The sequence below is a fragment of the Felis catus genome, chromosome E1 (assembly GCF_018350175.1).
Source record: "Felis catus isolate Fca126 chromosome E1, F.catus_Fca126_mat1.0, whole genome shotgun sequence".
Classification (NCBI taxonomy): Eukaryota; Metazoa; Chordata; class Mammalia; order Carnivora; family Felidae; genus Felis; species Felis catus.
This window is the reverse complement of record NC_058381.1, coordinates 23,518,336-23,536,936: the sequence shown is the minus strand read 5'-3', so window position 1 is coordinate 23,536,936 and position 18,601 is coordinate 23,518,336.

The following is an 18,601-nucleotide window of genomic DNA, read 5'->3' as shown; positions in this document are numbered from 1 at the left end:
TTTCATTTATTTATTTACTTATTTGTTCATTCATTTTTAAACATTTATTTATTTATTTTTGAGAGAGAGAGAAAGAGAGAGATCATGAGTGGGGGAGGGACAGAGAGAGAGGGAGACAGAATCCCAAGCAGGCTCTGCACTGACCAGAGCCCAACTTGGGGCTCCGACTCATGAACCATGAGATCGTGACCTGAGCCGAAATCAAGCGTCAGACAGATGCTTAACTGACTGAGCCACCCAGACACCTTGGTGTATTAGTTTTAAAAGGAGGGGCGCCTGGGTGGCGCAGTCGGTTAAGCGTCCGACTTCAGCCAGGTCACGATCTCGCGGTCCGAGAGGTCCGTGAGTTCGAGCCCCGCGTCGGGCTCTGGGCTGATGGCTCAGAGCCTGGAGCCTGTTTCCGATTCTGTGTCTCCCTCTCTCTCTGCCCCTCCCCCGTTCATGCTCTGTCTTTCTCTGTCCCAAAAATAAAATAAATGTTGAAAAAAAAATATTTAAAAGGAGTGAAATGATCTCTAAGGTCCTTTTCTTCAGTCCTATCTGTCCATTACGAACCTCTTAGGTGTAGTCACTGGACGGGGCTGGCAGTGGACTGAGCCCTCTGCTAGATATTTTAAAAACTTTGTCTCAGGAATCCTCGTGACAATCTTGTAAGGTAGGCAGCGTTATCCACATTTTACACACAAGGAAACCAAAGCTTTAAAAGATTACGAAACTTGTCCAACATCAGATTTCTTCTAGTAAGAGCCTCCAAATCCAGCTCTTGTCGGTTCCAGTCTCTCCTTGTACCTCCACCCCTAGGAGTAATGTTTTGCGTTTTACAAAGCACATCTATATGTCCAGATTATGAAATGGGTAGATCAGAGCACAGAGTGCATACGTGGTGTGGCCCAGATCCCTTGGCTAGAGAGTGCCAAATGTGGGGCTCGAAACCAGATGTTCTGACTCAAAAAACCAGGGCTTTCCCCACCTCACAACACTGCTTGTGCAGCCTGCTGTGGCTGACTTGTTTTGTAAGATTTGGGGCCCCGCCCTCCCAGGTGGGGCAAGCATGCCACATGTCTCTGATCTTATTGTGTATACACAACTTCGGTTTCCTTCCCCAACCGTGCTTTTCCTGCGGTCGCTCCCAATTCTCTGAATGACAATTCCATCTTTCCACCGCTTGTGCCTCAAACAGGAACTCATCCTTTTCTCTTCTGCCTGTATCTAATCCTGTGGCAAATCCTGCGGGATCTTCCTTCAGAATAAGCTCAGAATCTGACCGTTTCTTGGCACCTTGGCATGAGTCACCTTTCACCAGGCCATTGTCTGATCCGGTCCCTCTGCTGCTGTCCTTGCTCCCTACACTCTTTTCTCCACACAGCAGCCAGAGGGATTTTGTCAAATCAAAAGTCACGTCGTGCTCTTTTCTCCTGAAAAAGACCCCAGTGGCAACCCTTCTCGCTCTGAGCAAAAGGACCTCACTCACGAGGTACTGGACTCCAGCCACAGAGCCTCCCCGCTGTTCCTGGAACACACCAGACATATTCCTGCCTCAGGGCCTCTGCACTCACTGTTTCCCTGCCCTGGGACACTTTCCCCAGATACCTGCACGGCTTACTCTTCACCTCCCTCAAGTCTCTACCGATTTGTCATCTTCTCTAGCGTCTAGAGCAATGCCTGGCACTTAGTAGGTGTTCTGTGAATGAATGAATGAAACATCTCTGTCCCCTGACAGGTATTTGAATTTCAGCCCTGTGGGTCTCATCTTTTTGTGATCTGCAGAACAGATAATTCCCCCCCCCCCCCCCCACAGTCACCTGAGGTCTGGTCCATTTATCACTGCCTCTTCACCTGAGCCCAGCTCCTACCTAAGAAGCTCTCCAAGAGGCTTGTGCTTGCGCTGCAGTCATGGTGGCTTCTGACCTAACCCCACATTCTGTGAACTTAACAAGGAACATTTATTCCAGTGCCATCCTGGACTCTTCCAGAAGGCAGTGCCTTCATGTACAGCATTCTCATTTGGGGGAGTCACCCAGGCGCTGAAGGTCAACCATTCAGCTTATTGAATATTAATTATTCAGATGTGCCTGGTCACATGGGAAATTTCAGCCAGTAATGAAGCAGGGATGAATCCGGACAAGGGAGAAAGCCCATAAAAGTGCCCCCCACACCCCGCAGGATAAGTACCCTCTAAAGAGTCCTTGTGTTTCTGGGTTGAAGAGAAGGCAGGAGCAAAGAGGGAGAAGGAAGACCATCCCTTTTGTAATTTGCAAAGAAAGAAGTCATTTATCAATGCTTGAGATATTGAATGATATAACTACCATTCAAAATTTCTTTAGGGGCAATGTTGGCTGATTAAAAACACAGCTTATGCTCCCATTTTGTGAATAAGGAAATAGCCACACAAGGAGGGTCATGGTTTTCCAAGAACAACAAGCGACCCAATCAGTCCTACCCCTCCTATCAAGGGAAAGTCATGTTTGCCTCCATCTACCTGACATGCCCCAGACTGTCTCTGGAGACATATGTCATCACGAAACTTTCCCGCCATTGAGAGGAAGAAGAAGTGAAACTCATCTACCACTCAAGCCCCCAACGCTGTTGAGTCAGGGGTGAGAACAGAGCAGGCAAATCTGGGAATAACCTTAGAAGTGGCATCAGCGGCCCAGATAGAGTGATCCCCAGAGCTCATCTAGCGAGACCTCAGAGGTCATTTGCACACGGGGAAGCTGAGGTGCCAAGAGGAGAGCGACTCTGGGTCACATGGGGACTTGGTGACTGGAAAGGAGCCAGAGCTCTCCCACCTTGAGCCTCCACCTGAGGCTACGTTCAGGGTCCTCAAATGACCTTGTGACCTGCTGGTCACATAGTCTCATTTTCCAGTTGAGGAAACAGAGACCAGTAAGGTAGAAAGAGCAATGAGGCCGAGGAGGACTTAGGAGGCCAGAGAAGATATTTAAAATGGACTTTTGCCCCTTCAGATTCTCTTGGGTTGACTTAAGTAGGACTTTCAGTTCTTCCTTTCCTTCAGTGTCAGAGTAACTTTTACATCAATTTCGTCTGGTCCCTGAGGAAATGGCCTTGTGAACCTGAAAAACAAATGCCTAAATGCACTGAACCAAGTTAGCTTCTTGTACTGTCCCTTCTGTTCCATGCCAGTGTTCCTGTCCAGAAGTGGGATCAATTAGGTGGGAGCAGTGGGAAGAGGTACACGGACTCCCTCAGAGCCATAGTGTGGCATGAGAAAAAAGGGACATCGAGGACATTCTCCTCAAAGAACACTCTCCCAGTTTTCTAGGCATACAGCAGGTGCTTAGCAAACGATCGTTGGGGTTGCCTTGCTAGAAAACTTTCAGGTTACCGGTTTCACAGTTGACCAATGGGTGAGTTCACTGATCGATCACTCAACCACTCTATGTCCAGAGTCACATTCAGAATTGTGTAATAGTCAAGGGACATATGTGTTTTGAGTCTTACCCTCAGGGGCCGTTTACTCCCATTGGGAAGTCAGTTCTGTGACATGTGTTACGAGTTGAGCAAAATACAAGACAGTTCCCATGTGAGACCATATAACCTTGATAGGATGATGGAAGTGGACGTAACAGCAGCCTTTCCTCGTCATTATGTCAATATAATAGTAATAGTAATGATAGATAGCTGCCTTTCTTTGAACGCTTACTATAGTTACAACAAGACACGTGCTAAGCACTTTCTAGGTATTGTCTCACGTATCTGCACAACACCCCCCCACCCCCCGTTGGTACTAATATTGTTCCCTTCCCAAGGTCACAGTGCAATAGTGTGGTGGCAGAATTTGAACCCAGGTCCGTCTTGCCCACACTCAGCCTTCTGCCCCACTCTAGGCCTCTGTGTGTAAGTGGTTTCCTTTCCCTTCACGATGCCTCCAAGACCTTTTAAGCTCCCCTCATCCTCTGGCCACCATGTCTGGCCCAGACCAGTGGTTCTCCAACTCACATAATAGGGTCTAGATGAGCGAGAAAGAAAGGGGAACTGTTCATAACCTGTGGCCCGTTTGCTTCCACCCCAGCTGGGAGTGAGGGGCACAAGCAAACCTTGTCACAACATTACCAGTCAGGTGGAAGAAGCTGAGAACAACTCTTCATCCACTATTGCTCTGCTCCCACTTTGCCCAGGCCCTTGCTGCCCTCCTGTGTTTAACCTTGCTTCCCGAAGTCTGTCTTAAACAGGGGCAAAAATCACCTCTAAAGTTTGGGGAGCCAACTCTCCTTGATTTACCAGAAGTCTCCCGAGTTCTTCAGGGTACTCTCAGTTCCTAACCCACTTATTTTGTCCTAAGGGGGTGGGCTCAGACACTGACGCTGCGGAAGCACAATCGCTGTGCCACCTTGTGGTAATTCCTGGGAACTGCAGCTGTCCTTTCCTGTTACCCAGGGCATGAGCCAGCAGCCACCCCCACTCCCCTGCGTATAGATGCAGAGTTTCAATTCCACCCCTCTCCCGCTCCTACACTCACCTAGACAGTCTTTCAGTTTGATGTGGAGGTAGATCAAGCTGACGAGCCCGTTTGACCTCCTCAAATTACTACGTTGGCTTCTGGGTGCATTGAAATTAAGATTACCCTGCTGCTGCTGCTGCTGCTGCTGCTGAAGACTCGCTGTGTGCTTGGTCCATGGTTTATTGCTTAAACCGTCTCATTTAATTATCCTAACAGCCCTTTACATAGGAAATATTGTTATCCATATTTACAGACTAAGCCTTGGCGAATCCCAGGAACTGTCACAATTCCCACTGCTAGGAAGAGGCAAGTCAGGATATGAATCCAGGTTGTCTGACCCTGGGGCCTATGCACTTAACCGCTATGCTAAATGATTTTCCGGTGTAAGGATGTGACATTGGCTTTGGAGTCAGGGAGAGCTGGGTTGCCAGGCAAGTTAGCCTTTTTTTTTTTTTACATTAAAAAAAAAATAATTTATTGTCAAGTTAGCTAATGTGCAGTGTATACAGTGTGCTCCTCGCTTTGGGAGTAGATGCCCATGATTCATCGCTTATAACACTCAGTGCTCATCCCAAGTGCCCTCCTCAATGCCCATCACCCATTTCCCCCTCTCCCCCACCGCACCCCCCCTCCCCATCAACCCTCAGTTTGTTCTCTGTATTTAAGAGTCTCTTATGGTTTCAGGCAGGTTAGTCTGTGAAATGAAGTTTCCATTTGCATGTGTAGGGTTCTTTTAGGGTTAAAGGAATATACAAAACATGTAACAGAGAGACTGCCATAATTCACCAGACTCCCCGGGAGCCTCACGGACCTTCCATCTTGTGACTCTCCTCCCATAGCCAACAACAGATGCCCTGCAAACATTTGTAGGATGACCCAGTCTCCTACTCATCATTCGGTAAGAGGCGAACGCCCTCTTACCACACAATCGTTGAGCACCTACTGTATGCCAGGCACAGTGCTCGGACTCTGGGGGGTAAGAAGGTGAGGAAGAGCCCTTGCAAAGTGTGCCCTAGGGGGGTTTTCTGTGTGCAGACTGCTTGGCATGTAAAGAGTAGTGTGGACAGGCGAGGCGTGTAGCATCGAGAGAGCTTGGAAAGAAAAGCAAAACAAGAACATCCACAACGAGGCACAACAAAGATTAATGTCTTAAGAGAGAGGAGAATGGATAGTCTAAAGGGAGAGAACTCCTGACTGCTGGGTCAGGCAAAGCTTGGTAGCATCAATGTGAGGGGAAAGGCAATGGTCAAAAGTAGCAGCCCGGAGGTGCATTGCAGGTGATTAGTGAGTGCCTTGTCACTGAGGGCACTGACCAATTTTCCCAGCAGTGTTACTGAAGAAGGGGGCATTCAAAGTTCCTCTAGAATTAATAAGGGACAGATTCTTAACCAAAGGGAAAATATTTCCACTATATGCCAGGCGCTGTGCTGGACTGCTATCTCCCTCACCTGTGAATGGGCCCCCATCTCACAGGTGAGAAAATTGAGGCTCACAGACGTTTCGTGACTTACTCGAGTTACTAAATATGGAAGTCAGGATGCAAACCTGGAGGCATTTTGTTCCAAAGGCAACACTTTCCATCACAGGGCACATTGTCTTTTTCTTTTACGAACAAGGCAGGAATCCCGGTGAACTTTCACTCAAATCTGACCACCCAGGGGAGGGGGCCTCTGTCTCATGCAGTGTTTCTCGTGATCTAGAGGAAAGGCGATGTCCTCAATATAAAACGATGCAGTACTTGGTACCACACAAGGTCGCTGATAGGAATGGATCAAGTGCCTTGGGGCAGGGTGGCTTACGGAGAGGCTGCAGAGGCCAGGGCTTGGGGTCGGGCGGCCCTGGCCTTGAATCTCAGCTGGGCAAGTTTTTCCAAGTTCTTAAAGCCTCGGTTCCCTCCTCTGTGAAGAAGATAAACCAAAAGTATCCACCATAGGATTAAATCAGTTAAAACCAGAGGAGCCTCACCCACCGCATATCTATGGGAAACACTCTGTGCGTATTAGTTTCCAAACATTCTTTTACCAAGAAGGGCCTAGGCCACTGCCCAGGACACGCTTGGTGCTCGAGATGCAGCTATGATGCTTCCTTTTTTTCCAAGGCCCTCCCAAATCCTGGCCACCATACCCCTAACCTGTAAGGCAAGTGGGTGTTTCATGAGCTTATGAATTTTTATAAGATTCTATTTTTGCGATTTCATGCAATGCTCCAGTGCCACTGGACACGTCAGCTCCTGACCTTTCGGTCCGCACAGCACTTCCCACAAACAGAGCCATAAAAGCCCGCTGGTTTTCTCCTTGGCATGTGAGTTTGTTTGGTGCTCTCCCTGCCTCCTTCACCATTTGAATATTGATGTCATATTCCCAAATCCTCTCACCTCTACTGAGAAAGACCTACTTGTGATTCCCTCCTGGGTACTTAGCAATCCCCAGGGGGGGAAGTTGGGGTTTCAACAAGGAGCAGGCATCATGAAACCGAGAGAGCTAGCAGGGTAGAGGAGTTACTCAAAGGTGGAGGAGAGAGCAAAACATCCGTGTGCGATTGTCAACCTCAAGTTGGTGGCTGAGTCAGGTTTTTTGTGGGTTGTTGTTGTTTTTGAGTCCTGCTGGTAAGACACGGGTATAACATTTAAGGAAATATAAATAGAATAAAGCATCCACCCATATTTCCCCCTGAATGTTAGCCCAACTATTTTGGCTAAATACTTTCAGTATTTACACACATATTTTTATGAAAATTTTTAATCATCCTGTGGGGTTTAATTTGGAGTGCTTCTCTTTTTCCCTTAGTGTTATTCTAGGAAGGCCTTTTCTACATTGCTGTATGGTCTTCATGCTCATATGGAGGCTATCGCATCATGGCTCATTCCTGAGACTCACTGCTCTAGGGTCTTGGTCCTAAGGAATCTTACGGTTGAGTGGAACAGTCACAAAGCCTTCAGGTCAAGCCTTGGTTCTGCCATTTGCTAACCATGTGACCTTGATTCAGTTACTGCCTTGTGCTGTGAGCCTCTGCACATCTGTGGTAGAGTTACCGTGAGGTTTAGAAGCATGTCAAGTCCGGTCAGAGAATTTCTTCAACAAATGTCAATAGAGATGTGCTGTCATTCACCTTATTGTTGGAAAGTTCTAACATGATGAGGGACATCTGGTGCAAATTGCCTTCTCCTCTTGACTTCTGTTTTAGGGAGAAGAGTCCTAAGAGGGGGATTAGTTGGCCCAAGGATATAGACGTTTTTGTGGCTGGGGCACCTGGGTGGCTCAGTCGGTTGGGCTTCTGACTTCAGCTCAGGTCATGATCTCACTGCTAGTGAGTTCAAGCTCCGTGTCAGGCTCTGTGCTGACAGCTCAGAGCCTAGAGCCTGCTTCAGATTCTGTCTCCCACTCCCTCTGCCCCTCCTCTGCTTGTGCTCTGTCTCTCTCTCACAAATATGAAAAAAAAAAAAACTTCAACATTTTTGTGGCTCTTGATATGCAATGCCGACTTGCCTTCCAGAAAGCTGATACCAATTCACATAGCTGTTGGCAATGTAACCTGTATTTGAGCCAAAGCTAGCAGCAAAGGAAGGTGTGGGGACTAGTAATGTTAGTAACGCAGTTCAGCAACAAGCAGGTTCTTTAAGGAACCAAAACACAACAGTTAGTGGGATTCTGATGACGGAGGGCAGGAATTTGCAAGATGGTATGGAGGCAGTGGGAATTAGACTGGGCATAGTTACAGGGAAACTAAAGGCAGATAGTTACTTTTTGGGTGGACATAAAGCCTATGCTCCAGGAAAGCTCAAGGTACTTGATATTAAAATGTGACTCTTCCCAAATTTATTTCTAGTTTAAAGTCTCAAATAAAAATTTCTGCTTAAGTCTTGTGTTTATGGTTAACATCATTAGTTCTTATCTTGGGGAATTTATTAAACTGTTAAGAACAAGTTGCTCCATTCATCCCTTCTTGATTTTCATAGTACATCGAAGCTGTTGCTTAGCTGTTTTTTTTTTTAAATTAAAAAACTTTTTAAATTTTATTTGTTTTTGAGAGAGAGACAGAGTACAAGCAGGGCAGGGGTAGAGAGGAAGGAGGAGACAGAGAATCCAAAGCAGGCTCCAGGCCCTGAGATGTCAGCAGAGAGTCTGACATGGGGCTTGAACTACGAACTGTGAGATCATGACCTGAGCCAAAGTCGGACAACTGAGCCACGTAGGCACCTTGTTTTCCTGTTTTTTTTTTAAATGTTTATTTATTTTTGAGAGAGACAGAGAGACAGAGCATGAGCGGGTGAGGGGCAGACAGAAGGAGAGACACAGAATCTGAAGCAGGCTCCAGGCTCTGAGCTGTCAGCACAGAACCGGATGTGGGGCTCGAACTCACAAACCCTGAGTCGAAGTCAGACATTTAACCGACTGAGCCACGCAGGCACCCCAACCGCTTTTCTGGTTTTTCTATTCCACTTAGGCAAACCATAAACCATAGTGCTCGAGTACTATTTTCCCATTTGGAGGATATGAAGTTCAGGGCCGTGATATTTTCATTCATATGTGGTGGTTTGTACCACGTGTCTCCAGTGGGTGGAGAACACAAGGACCCTGCTTGGGATTCTCTCTCTCCCTCTTTCTCTGCCCCTCCCCCACTCATTCTCTCTCTCCACCCACCCCCTCCAAAGAAATAAACTTTAAAAAAAAGAAGAAAATGGGCAAATATTCCTTTCTGACAAAATAAAACAGGATAATACATGAAAGAGTTTGTGTTTCATTTATTTATTTTTATTTTTAAGTAGGCCCCATGTGGGGCTTGAACTCATGACCTTGAGATCAAGACTTGAGCTGAGATCAAGAGTCAGACACTTAACTGACTGAGCTACCCAGGTGCTCAGATGAAAGAGTTTTGAATGGAAGTCAGAGAGTGTGGATTCAAATCCCACTAGAATTCTGGCTGAGTGACCTTGGGCATAATTAACATTTCTAACTTTTGGTTTTTCCATGTGTAAAATGCACCTCTCAGGATTGTTGTGAGGTTTAATATGACAATGTCTGTAGAACTCTTCTGTAATAAGTGACCCATTAATGGGTCATAAAATTAATTAATCGTTTCATCAAGAGAAATTGTTGGTTTTTACAAAAGAATATGACTGAAAATGCCAGAGTGTATCTCAAAGTAATGTTGTTGTTTTGTGAAACATATATCCCAGGTTATGATGTAAAATATATTCCTTAGTGCCCTAAGAGCCTAAGAGAGCTGGACAGAGCTCGAGAGTCTGTTGCTTTAAGGTCAATAGTCATGGGGAGACCAGAATAGCAAAGTCTCCTTTCTCCTGTTCAGAGTGTGAAACTCAGCAGAATTGGTGTCTGGTGGGGACACCTGGGTGGCTCAGTCGGTTGAGCGTCCAACTTTGGCTCAGGTCACGATCTCACAGTCCGTGAGTTCGAGCCCCGCGTCGGGCTCTGTGCTGACAGCTCAAAGTCTGGAGCCTGCTTCGGATTCTGTGTCTCCCTCTCTCTCTGCACCTCCCCCACTGGCACTTTGTCTCTCTCTCTCTCTCTCTCTCAAAAATAAATAAACATTAAAAAAAAAAAAGAATTGGTGTCTGGTGGCTTGCAAGTCAGTTTCAGGGGGAAGTTGGAGAGGATGGATGATTCTGCTCCATGATATTATGGTTATGTCTGTATCACGTCCTGCCATTTGTTAATGTTTTAGTGCTTAGGATCCATCCTTCCTGCCTTCTTTCCAAAACATTATTTATTAGACACCCAGTGTTACGGACTGAATCGTGTTCCCTCCAAATTCCCATGTTGAGGCCCCAACCCCCAACGTGACTGTATTTGGAGATAGGGCCTTTAAAGAGGCAATGAAGATTAAATGAGGTCCTAAGAATGAGACCTTAATCCAATAGCAATGGTGTCCTTAAAAGAAGAGGAAGGGACACCTGGAATGAGCACACAGAGAAAAGGCCATGTGAAGATGCAAAGAGAAAGCGGTTGTCTAAAGGCAAGGAGAGACCTCAGGAGAAACCAAACCTGCTGACACATTGATCTTGGACTTCCAGCCTCCAGAACTGTGAGAAAATAAGTTTTTGTCCCTTAAGCCACTCAGCCTGTGATATTTTGTTATAGAAGCTCTAGCAAACCAATACACCCACTATATGCCAGGTGTGGCCCCAGGTCCTGGGGGATCCAGAGATGACAAGATCAGGTCCCTGTCTTCCTGGACATAGATATCCAAATAACCACTTACAATGCAACATGTTAATTGCAAAGTAATGCTAAGTGTGGCTCAAGGTCCAAAGGCACTCAGAGGGAGCTGTCTTTATGTTTTCCCAAGGGAGTTAGGGACAACATCCCAGAGGAGGAAATTCTAAAGGCTTTAAGGATAAATTCCATTTCTCCTATTTTCTCATACCGTTAATGACAGGTCTTAGGTCAAAACACAAGTGCTTGATTTGGATGCCTTCATTTGTATCTTCGACTCCTAACACCCTATAGCAAAGGGTCTCAGGTCAGAGGAATATCTGATACCTACACAGAAAGTGCAATGGTCTTAAAGGGACATGTGGAGGGGAACTTCCAGGAGGCTCTAATGGGGACCTTCAGGGCTACCATAGCTTATTGGTCACGGGGAAGGTGCAGAAGTGAGAGAGACAGAGCTCACAGAGACACGAACCTGAACCTCTGCACACGGGGGATTAATTCTTGCCCTGTCAACACACAGTCCTCTGTCAGCTACCAGAGATTTTTCTTCACGAGGGATATGTTCCCCTTGGGAGTTTTTAGTTTTAGATGGCAGAGTCTGGGATCCCCTCCAAAATCTTCCCTTTCCAAATCTTCCTTCTCTACCTAAGGGGTCTGCAAGCTCCCTCTGTAAAGAGCAAAGTGGTCAATACTTTTGGCTTTGAGCACTATATAGTCTGTCCAACGACTGGCTCCTACCACTGTAGTGCCAAAGCAGCCATGGTTAATATGTAAGCAAATGTGACTCCATACCAATAAAATTTTATTTATGGACACTGAAATTTGAATTTCATATGATTTTTACACGTCAAGAAATGTTATTTTTCCTTCTTTTTTCCCCCAACCATTCGAAAAATGTACAAACCACTCTCGACTTCAGGGATACCCAAAAGAGCAGGCTGTAGTCTCCCCACCCCGGACTTAACACGGTTTCATGCATTTTTCATGAATTTGGTACTTTGCTCCCTAGATGAATTCAGGGATGCCTAATAGCATCTGAGAATGTTAAGGATGGTTGAGATAGTTCTGAGCTTTCATAAATCGGTCTGAAGTTCTCTAGGACTATGTGCCAAAGGATTTTAATCAAAGAATGTATCCCTATATTTTAACAAACGCGTTTAGAATACACTATAGGTATTTGCACAGTGACTTGGGGCATCCATTCCTCTAGCTGGGCCTTGGTTTCCCTACCTGTAAACGAGGCGGTTGATTTTGGCAACTGCTCAGGTCCCTCTCTCTCTCTCTGAAGTTCCACGTGTCTCTGGAAGGTGCTCCCAGCCCCCCCACCCCACCCCATGCTAATGTTGATGGTTGCTGTGCTCTGCCTCTGAACATGCACTTGACTCCTGTGGACTTTGTGGCACTCCGCTCAGCTTAGCTGCTTTTCCCCTGTTAATCTTTAAGACTGAAAGCATTAAATATACAGAATTGGGGAGCTGGGCCCTTTGCATCTTTCTTGGCAACACAGTTGAGTGGTCCCTTCGAGGAGTTTCCTTCCTCATCTTTGCTGTCTTTCTTAGCCTATTCAAAGAGCCATTTGGGGAGCTCACGGCTGGGGTTGGAAGGCCCATCCCAGTGGGGAGCAGTGCAGACTCTGGGGACCCATGCAGCTCTGGGCTGGCTCAGGGAAGCCTATCTCAGTTTCTCTCGCAGGAAGTAACTACGGCCTGAGGGCCCCAGACACTGTTTAGAGGCCACATTCATTGCCAGTGAAAGAAAAACGCCCAGGGCAATGTAATTAAATGTAGATGAGATTATTCCTGGAACAAGGTTTTTCTTCTCCTCCCCCCTTTAAGAAAAAACACCCAACAGGTTCTCGGGAGTCAGAGTAGCATAGTGAGGGGGCTCTCACCTCTAGAGCCCCACCAGCTAGCGGTATGAAAACAGGCAGATGGTCAGCCCTTATGACAATGTCTCCCTCTTCCCAACACCATTCTGAGAATTCAGGCATCCATAGGCCGCACAGTTTCTAAAAAGCAGGTGGGCTCAGAGGAACCAGAGAGGCTGACGTCTGTGCCCTTGGGCTTTGACTAACTGAGCTGCCTTGGTTATGGCACCAATGCTGCAGGGGCATTTGGGGCCAGTGAGAGGATCGGGTCCCTGGGCCCGTGAGCGAGCATGACTGAAGGAGGCTGCCTTGTTAGGTTTGCTTGAAGACTCAGGACAAAATATCGTGGAAAAGGGAAGTGACTGCCCTGGCCTGGAAGGGACTGTGTTAGAGCTCCCCTCTCTGCGGTTAACTGGGGGAAGTTATTGGCTCTTCTTTTTCCCATGCACCTGGAATACTCTGGACACAGACCAGTCTTCACCAGAACCACACAAGTGTTTCTTACAGGCATTTTCCAGTAGCCTCTGAGCTCTGAGCTTTGGGAGTCTGGCCCTTTCTTTCTTAATGCTTGTGGGTCTTTTCCAACTCCTCACCTCCAACCCCCAAGGCCTGTGTACATTAGCACAGTATTTGGCTTGTGTTAGACCCTTGCTAGTCAAAGTGTGCTCTCGACCGGCACCCTGGACACCACCACCAGCTGGGATCTTGTTAGAAATGCAGACCCTTAGGCCTCACCCCACGTCTCCTCAAACAGGATGTGCATTGTATTTAAAAAAAAATTCTTTTTAACGTTTTGTTTTATTTTTTTGAGGGACAGAGAGAGACAGAGCATGAGCAGCAGAGGGGCAGAGAGAGAGAGAGAGAGGGTGGGGGGGAGACGCAGGATCCAAAGCAGGCTCCAGGTGCTGAGGCTGTCAGCACAGAGCCTGACGTGGGGCTCGAACCCATGGACTGGGAGATCATGACCTGAGCCGAAGTCGAATGCTCAACCACCTGAGCCACCCAGGCGCCCCCGGATGTGCATTTTGAAAATGCTCCCTGGTTGACTTGTGGCACGGTCAAGTCTGAGAAGCCCTGAATTGGAGAAGAGATGTTTGCTGAGAGTAGGACAGGGAATATCAAGAGACATGGGTCCTACCAATGCTGCTGTCACTTTCTTTGCCATCCTCTCAGGGAGCAATTCTTAGCAAGCAATTTAACAGCTTTGGGCCTCAACTGCCTGTAGACAGGATCAAATCATACAAAAATAATTTTTAAGCATAACTTTATAGGTACTATAAAAGACGGACCCTGCCCTCCAGGGGTTTCAGTTCCAGGACGAAGAGAAGGAAAATAGGCAAGTAATGGTGATACAGAGTGAAAAGTGGCAGGTGACCTAAGGGAAGTGCAAAGAAGAGGTCCTGGGGCTTCAGAGAAAGAGGAGGCTTCTGCTAGCCTGTTCTGAAATCCTGCCCTTTTATGGCTCCAGGGGCAAATAAATTTCATGTGCAGGGGCCGGTTGAGATACCCCCACACTCTGCAAGCGACCGTGAAATAAGGTCCACAGAAGCTGCAGTACTGCCACTGTTCAGAAGGAAGGGACATCGTTTAGGAGGAATGTCAGAGAGTCTGAGTAGGTGAATACTTGAAAGGAAAATTAAAACATTAAAAAATGTTAACAAATTTTAAAAATCACAGAAAAGCTCTTATTTCCCATCCACGTGCAATACCACCCAGACTGTTAGGATGAGGAGGGCAGGGGACTCGTCCTGTTCATCTCTGTGGCCCCAGGATGCGGCACGCTGCAGGGTCCTGAGCAAGAGCTCATAAACACTTGTAGCACTGAAGCAAACAGCGATGACTTTCATGGGAAAGGCAAACATACACTGGGGATGGAAGAGCATAGCCTTTCTCTAGGGCAGTTTCAAGGCAGTATGCACAAAATCCTATAATGTAGCAAATTATTATCCTGTCTGCATTCTAGACATGCAGTTTCTAGAAAGTATTTCCTTCAGCTGCTCAGGCATGAATGGGAATTTCCTGAGGACCATGTCTTAGTCTCCCTCCAATAAGACTTGGGCATTTCTGTATTTTTTTTTTTTTTTTTTTTTTTAGTAATCTCTACACCCAATGTGGGGCTCGAACTCATGACCCCAAGGTCAAGAGTCAGATGTGCTACCAACTGAGCCAGTCAGGCACCCCAACACTTGGGCATTTCTTTCTTTTTTTTTTTTAATGTTAATTTTTGAGAGAGAGAGAGAGAGAGAGAGAGAGAGACAGAGCATGAGTGGGGGGAGGGGCAGAGAGAGAGGGAGACACAGAATCCAAAGCAGGCTCCAGGCTCTGAGCCGTCAACACAGAGCCCGATGCAGGGCTCAAACTCACGAGCTGTGAGATCATGACCTGAGCCGAAGTCAGAAGCTCAACCGACTGAGCCACCCAAGCGCCCGAACACTTGGGCATTTCTAAATGCCCGCAAATAACTTATCAGGGAGGTTTCTTGACATTTGACTGTTAGCCTTGTTGGGAATAAATTAAGATACACAGAACTTTTATTTGAAAAGCTCTTTAAAATAGTTCTTTAGGTCTTCTAATATTCCACAAATTGGGTCAAATAGAATTGCTTCCATCTTGAAGAAGAAAAAAGCTAGGCATATTTTCTGTCCATTGTCACCAAATGTAACTGGGAGCAAACCTTAGTTTATGTGCTAAAACATGTGTCCACTGGAGTCAGGGGACCCTTTGTCTATTTCCACAGAGAGATATGAAAAGATGAACACGTACTTGGATTTCTGTTTCTGATATTAAGCTTCTCCTCTGAGTACACTTAAAATTATAGACTTTAGACCTGAAGGAACCTTGGGTGTCATTCATTCATTCACTCACCATAAAGAAATTTCTGGAGACTTCTGCTTAATGCAACAGACTGACTGACATGGGTTTGTTTCTCTAAAAATTCATAGACAATCTGGATTAAGTAGAACAGAAATTGTTTTTTCCCCAAATACATTGTTGAGTTTGTAAGAAAGAAATAAAGAGAAGGATTCAAAGCTAGAGTGGTAAGTAAGTGCTTGAGACCCTGATGGCTGACGAGGGTCCCACATTGAGAGATAGGCTCTCAGTGCTGGAAGCTATGATTCAATACTAAATGGAGGCACAGGAGAGAAACTCTGAGGACAGGGAGAGGTGAGGAAGTGGAGTGGATTCTAAGGATTCCCTTGTTCACAAATGGGAACTGGAAAACTCCTCCCCACCTAAGGAATTTACAAGGAGCCTTAACACCCACCTGGGACTGTAGATGGGAGAACAGACACCCGTGAGAAATTGTAAGCCAAAGCCTGTGTCATATGTCAGTGTGGAGTCTGAATTTATAATATCCAGGTGAGGGAGTGTAAGAACCAGTTTACAGTAGTCAAATCACCAGGAACCTAGAAGAGGCATCTATGAAAATGCACAAGGGGTCCTGGATGGCTCAGTCGGTTAAGGATCTATCTCTTGATTTTGGCTCAGGTCATGATCTCACAGTTGTGAGATAGAGCCTGAGTTGGGCTCTACTCTGGGCATGGAGACGGCTTAAGATTCTCTCTCCCTCTCTCCCTGTCCCTCTCTCCCACGTCCCTCTCTCCCACTCTTTCTCTCTCTCTCTCTCTCTCTCTCTCTCTCTCTCGAAAGGAAGGAAGAAAGAAAGAAAGAAAGAAACTGCACAAAACATATTCCCTTTTGAAGATGAGCCCAGGACGAAAGTCACAAACTATGCTAGGAAATGAAGTATCATGAAGGAGAGTTAACAGAAACAATAAGTAAGAGCATCAGTACCCACAAAATTGCAGATAATAGGACATTCTGAAAGAGATTATAAAATATGTGTGTTGAAAATACTTATAGAAGTAAAAGGTCAAGAATGGGATACTGAAAATGAATAAGTTGACCTGAAAAAGTAGAATTTTCAAAAATGAAAAATACAATGAAACCTAAAACTTAAGGGGTTGGCTAGTTATAGAATAACTACAAAGAAAGAGAGAATTAGTGATGTGAAGTATGGATCTAAAGAAGTCATCCAAAATGAAACATGGATAAGTAAAGACACACACATCATGGAAGGAGGTTAGGAGACATGAAATAATGAATGGAAAGATCTGATATGCTTTTTAAAAAATGTTTATTTATTTTTGAGAGAGAGAGACAGAGTGCAAGTGGGGGGTGGGCAGAGGGAGAAGGAGACAGAAAATCCGAAGCAGGCTTCGGGCTGTCAGCACAGAGCCCCATGTCGGGCTCGAACTCCCAAACCATGAATGAGATCATGACCAGAGCCAATGTTGCATGCTTAACCGACTGAGCCACCCAGGAGCCCCCTGATATACTTTTAATAGGGATTCTAGAAGAGTCTATAGAAAATATAGAAATGGCAGTATTTAAAGAAATCCTGGCTTCCAAAATTGAAAAGAGAGATGAAGCCTCAGGTTAAAGAAGTATACCGAGTTCCATGCAAGATAAACCAAACAGCTGTACCCTCAGACATATTAGCATACTGGAATTGCAGAAATAAGATGGACCAAAGTAAAACAAAACATACACACAAAAAAATAAAAATGTTAGCAGCTACCAGAGATAAATACCAATACATTTCCTACACAGGAATAATAAAATGAAACAAGACCTTTCATCTTCAACCAAAGGTGCCAGAACACAGTGGAAATAATCTTCAAAGTACACAGGAAGAATAACCATCAGTTTAGAAATGCATTTGACCCAGCGAAAGTACTATTCAGGAGGGATAGCAAAATAATGGTATTTTCAGGCAAAGACAGAGTTTACTTGTCACAGACCTTCACTGAGAGGGCTACTAACGGATGCACTTCAAGAAGAGAATTGAGGGGACACCTGGGTGGCTCAGCCAATTAATTGAGCATCTAACTTCGGCTCAGGTCATGATCTCACAGTTCTTGAGTTCGAGTCCCACGTTGGGCTCTCCACTCTTAGCGCAGATCCTCTCCCTCCCTCTCTCTCTCTCTGCCCCTCCCCTGCTCGAGTTTTCTCTCTCTCTCTTAAATATAAAAATAAACATTTAAAAATATTAAAAAAAAAAAAAGGGAATTGAGCCCAGACAGAAAGAGTAGTATTGCAAGAAGCAAGGTAAGTTAAATTACATTAATTAAAAAAAAATGTATATATATATATATATATATATATATATATATAATCATACTGTGATCTCAATAATCACTGGCTATAAATTTTTTTTAATTTTTAAAATTTTATTTATTTATTTATTTACTTATTTATTTATTTATTTTTGGGGAGGGGGGTAGGGAGGAGCAGAGAGAGAGACAGAGAGAGAATCCCAAGCAAGCTCTGCACTATCAGCACAGAGTCTGATGGCAAGGCTTGAACTCACAAACCATGAGATCATGACCTGAGCCAGAACCAAGAGTCAGACACTTAACCAACTGAGCCACCCAGGCGTCCTTAAAAAAATTTTTTTTAAGTAATTTTGATGGGTCTACAAATAAAATGAAACTAAATCACTAAGAAACAATAGGGATGGGGAAGGACAAGTTAAAGTGTTCTAAGGTTTTTATATGTTGGGGAAAGAGATCAGAGGTATTAGTAACTTTATAGTTTTTAAGACAAGAGTTTATGTTACAATGTTAAGGGTTCCCACTAAGAGCAGGGAAATAAAATGTGAAACCTCTAAAAAGAAAAAGAAAAAGAAAAAGAAAGAAAATACAATCAATTGGGTAGAATGCAAAAAAAGTTGGGGGTGGGGGCGCGGTAGACAGAGAAGAAAAAAAGTAAAGTAAAAAGAAAACACAAAGCAAAATGTTAGAAATAAGTTCATAAATATCCATAATCACAATGACTATAACTGGATGAAAATTGAAATTTCTGAACACACACACTTGATGCCAGGCATTATGCTATGGGTGGGGGATACAAAAATAGATCAACTACAGTTTCTGTCTTTAAGAACTTCACAGTCTCCTTGGGGGAGGGGGGGTGAGGAAAAACAAAGCCATAATCATAGATCAAGTGTCATGACAGAGTGAACCAAAGAGAGGGGCACCTGACCCAGCCTGTGGGAGGAGGGTTGAGGAAGGCTTCCTGAAGTTGGTGATCCTT